This window comes from Myotis davidii, unplaced genomic scaffold (assembly GCF_000327345.1).
Source record: "Myotis davidii unplaced genomic scaffold, ASM32734v1 scaffold449, whole genome shotgun sequence".
Lineage (NCBI taxonomy): Eukaryota > Metazoa > Chordata > Mammalia > Chiroptera > Vespertilionidae > Myotis > Myotis davidii.
This window is the reverse complement of record NW_006383007.1, coordinates 1,652,340-1,657,486: the sequence shown is the minus strand read 5'-3', so window position 1 is coordinate 1,657,486 and position 5,147 is coordinate 1,652,340.

The following is a 5,147-nucleotide window of genomic DNA, read 5'->3' as shown; positions in this document are numbered from 1 at the left end:
TCACTTTTCTTCCTTCCAAGTTTCTCTATGCCATTATCATGCTATATTTTTCATTTACCAAAAATTTGTAATACATTCTCATACTTATTTAATTGTTCATATCTGGCAAGAAAATATATGCTTCATGAAGACAAGTAGTCAGCCTCTTTTGTTCACCTTTATTTCTCCAGTTCTAGAGGAGTACCTGGTGTATTTTAAGGGCTCAATAAATAATACTGAATGACCATGCTGGCATGGTTCAATGGTTGAGTGTCAACATATAAACCTGAAGCCACAGTTTAATTCCCAGTCAGGGCACATGCCTGGGTTGCAGGTTCGATACCTGGTGTGGGGCCTGCAGGAGATAGCTGATCAATGATTCTCTCTCATCATTGATGTTTCTATCTTTCTCTCTCCCTTCCTCTCTGAAATCAATAAAAATATTAAATAATAATACTAAATGAGTGGATTTTTAAAATAAAGAATGGGGATAAATAATCTAATAAGGTCTCTTCTTAGTTTCAATTCCTTTGGTTCCAAGTCATTAAGTGCTGTCTCCTATAAGAATGACTACTGGGTCTCGATTTTCTATGAAGTGGATGTTGGGAGAATATGGGTAAATGAAGAAGGGATTGGGATAGAATGTCAGGAAGACACTCCAGGGAAAATGCAAGTCTTGGGGAAAGGAATAAAATTATCTGAAATTTGGTGGTGACAAAAAGTTTGGAAAAAATAATAGGCTTTCAAATGTGTATGATACAGATCTAGTAATGATCTTCCTTAGATATGGCTTCCTAAGCCAGACAAATACACCACTCTATCCTGGGCCTGTAAAGGTGAGCTATCAAAATACATATGAATAGTTGCAATAATCATGCAAAATTCCTTCAGCCCTGACCTTTTTCTCAATCCAATTTTCACTGCTTTCTATACCACACCCACTTCCGGCTTTGAAATCAGAGCCTGGAATCTAATCTCTGCATCACAGCAGTGGGTGTCTGAATTCCTCCTACTTCTGATTTATGACTGTAGATCTCTGAAACCCATGACCTTCTGTAGAAGTTTCTGACCTTACCCTCTGTCTCAAGAAACCAAAACTGGGCCCCAGGCACTTAAGGAATACTCACTGCACCAGCCCTGGTTATCTAGAGAGGGTTTAAAAAAATAAAAATTCTAAATCAAATGAATTAGAATTCTAAGAGAATTTAAAAACCAACAATTATACCTTTTTGCATTCTTTACCCAGCATACTAATCAAATAAATATGATAATATATGTTAAGGGCTTAGTTTACTATTGAGCACATGCTGTGAGTGTTTATTAGCACACTATTAGATTATTTGTATACTATCATATACTGCCTCGGGAACAGAAGGAGGCAGGTTCAATTGATAAATTTAATCACATTTTTCAAAATGTGTTAAGTAAGTCTGTTTTAAAGTTTTAATTGCTGCTTACTGATCATAAATAGATTACTCTTTCTTTTTTCCTGGAGGTATCACTAAATTTTTACTTGTCCATTTAGATAAAATACTTAACTGTGTTTTAAAAGATACTTTTAAATTAACATTTGGATCATTTCTATTAAAAAACTGCTTAAATTTTCTTTTTGTAAGAGCTATAATAGAATATTGAGATAGAGTAGTAAAATTACTAATTTTTAAAATTTGTCTTAAAAACATATAATGATGGGAACATTAACAATTATCCCATTTTAGTGCACTAAATATTATTTTACTAAGGCAGATAATAAATACTAAGTGGAAAAGATAATAGACTAAATGCTAAATGAAAAATTAGGCAATATATCTGTCATTTCTTCAACAGACATATATACATGCCTATGGTTTAGTAGTACTAGAAGTAACCTTATGAAGCAACATTGACGGGTATCAATGAATTTGTCTCATAACAAATACAATAAGCATACAAGAAATGCAATTGTGACTAAGACAGAAAAGATATTTGTTCTCATGGAGCTTATAGTTTAGTGGTGGAGGAGGGGTGGGAAACATGCAATCAAAAACTAAATAAATTAATTTGAAAAATTTAATTAATTCCCAGTTACCTATCTTCCAAATATTATTGGTGTTAAGTGTGTGTGAGAGGGGGTGAGACATGAACCCCATATTTACTATCTTAGTTTCCCCTATGTAAAACTGACAATTTTATAAAGCTCTTCTTAAGATAATACAGTAATCTTCACTTTCTTTGAAGATGCTCTCACATGAATAACCATCAAGGCCACTATTTTCTAACTAAGACTATGGCATAAAAGTCTTTCAATAGATGACTGGATAAAGAATATGTGGTACAAACAGTCTGGGGCAAAAGTGGGTTTATAGTTGTGAGTACACAAACATAGTTTATCCTTGTATTATTATTAATTACTAGTGGCCCGGTGCACAAATTCATGCACACTGAAAGGAAACTAATTAGAAGAAATATTTTAATATTGCTATTCGCCCTTCCTTTGATAAAAGTGTCAACCAAATTCATGATTGACAATGACAGATCGAAACACATGTGTGCGACTGGCACCAGCAAGAGCTTTATATGTATCGTGCATGTGCAAGTTAACTTAGCCTTTTATATTGAGAGAATAAACTTGCTTAATTAGACCTGCTTTCTGATTTAGCGAAACTTTTTCCAGCCCAGTGAGCACCCCCAACTTCTCTTTCAGGTAGTTATCAGCAACACATCCACCTGTGTTCCTGGGCTGAAGAAACTCCAAGGAGGCTAGTCGTTAGGGAGAGGAAGCCGGGCGTTGCTATGCGATGTCATTACCCGGAGCCCACAGCGACTGTTTCTGGGCTGGGCTGGGCTGGGCTGTGCTGGGCTGTGGGCTGCATTTTATACCATAGGGTCTTGGCAGTGCTGGCTGCAATGTGGTGGGGTGTTGCTCTGGGGTGATGGCAAGGCCTGTGTCCCACTTGGTTTGTGAGCACCAAGTCTGTGGTGCCAGCCAGTGTGTATCATGGCAGCTCCAGCATTGAGCGTCTGCCCCCTGGTGGTCAGTGCGCATCATAGTGACTGGTCAGACGGTCAGACATTTAGCATATTAGCCTTTTATAGTGTATTCTTTTCCATAGGAACAACTGTAAACATACTTTTGCCCCACACTGCATATATAATGGAATACTACTCAGCCATAAGAAAATATGAAATACTACCATTTGTGACAATATGGCTGTATCTTAAGAATATCATGTTAAGCTAAATAAGTCAGACAGAAAAGTCAAGAGCCATATGATTTCCCTCATATGTGGGATATAAAATGGAAAGCATCAAATGAACAAATAAGACAAACAAAAACTATAGGCCCAGACAATGGTATGGTGGTTACCAGAGGGAAGAGGGTGAGGAATAGTAAAGGGTAAAGGGAGTCAAATATATGGTGATGGAAGAAGATTTGACTTCGGGTGGTAAACACACAGTGCAATATATAGATGATGTATCATAGAATTGTACACTTGAAACCCATTATTAACCAATGTCACTCCAATAAATTTAAAATGAAGGAAGGAAGGAAGGAAGAAAGGGAGGAAGGAAGGTAGGAAGGAAGGAAGGAAGGAAGGAAGGAAGGAAAAGAAATGGAAGCAGGGAGGGAGGGAGGAAAGAAGAGAAAGAGAAAGAAAAAAGAAAGAAAATAGAAAAGGAAAGGAGAGGAGAGGAAAGAAAAGGAAATGAATAAAATCAATGGGAATTCCTGAGGTCCTCAGAATCTGAGAACATCTTTCTTGGTGGATTATGTTCCAAGGTTTTCTCTCAACTACTGACACATCAGAAATAGTCCTGCATTGATCTCAAATCACTACCCAGAGATTTCCAACTTGATCCAGCCCCATAAAATGACTTGAGTAACCTAAGAAAGCACTTGACCCTGGAATTTAGTTGATAACTAGAGGATATCCCATCCTTCAGTAGGTCCAGTAAGTAGAAGGATTTCTTCAACTATCCAAATCCTAATTCTTATTTATAACTAGAGGTTCCCTGCATGAATTTGTGCACCAATGGGGTCCCTCAGCCTGGCCTGTGGGATCAGGCCAAAACCGGCTCTCTGACATCCCCTGAGGGGTCCCAGATTGCGAGAGGGCACAGGCCAGGCCAAGGGACCCACCGGTGCATGATCAGGGTCAGGGAGGAACACAGGAGGTTGGTCAGCGGGGGAAGGACCACGGGAGGGCTCCAGGGCTTGTCCTGCCCATCTTGCTCAGTCCTGATTGGCCTGACCCCAGCAGCAAGCTAACCTAGCGGTTGGAGCATCTGCCCCCTGGTGGTCAGGCATGTCATAGCGAGTGATTGAGCACCCTTAGCATATCATTAGCATATTATGCTTTGATTGGTTGGACAGCTGGACACTTAGCATATTAGACTTTTATTATATAGGATAAGAAGTGGATCAAGGGAATCCTATCTTCTCTTCTTCCTAGAAACTATTACACAGGTCAGTGGTAATCCAGCCTGGTGGCTCCTATAATATGAACTACCATGTAGACAATAGGTCTACTGACTCCCTGACATGTTTCATATTCTAGAGTAAAAATTAAACTCCAAAGTAGATAATATCCACTAAGACATTTGGAATAAAATCCAAGTATACAAAATTTTTTCTAAAATTCATTGGAATCAGTTGTACTAGTTAATAATGTGGATTTTTTTCAAAAGATAGAGTTACACATATGTTGATATATATATGTGTGTGTGTATGTGATTTTATATGTACGCTATTTTGTTGTTTTGACAGCAAGCTTCAAAATGTTATATGTCAAATTTTCTCAAGGTGTTAACATCATAGATATTTTTATGCTTAAAAATGTCGAATTTCGTGCCAAAAAAAGAGCATTTGAGGGAAGTTTTAATTAATTACTTTATTTTGAAGAAAAGTGCTGATGAAAATTATCGTATACTTTGGGAAGCTTATGGTGAACATACTCCATCTCAGTGAACGCTGGTTTAAACGCTTTAAAAGTGATGATTTTGATGTGAAAGACAAAGAACGTCCAGGTCAACCGAAAAAGTTTGAAGACCAACAATTACAAGCATCCTTGGATGAAGATGCGTGTCAAACTCAAAAACAACTTGCAGAAAGATTAAACGTTGCTCAGCAAACAATTTCTGATCGTTTACAAGCAATGGGATAGATTTTAAAGGAAGGAAAATGGGTG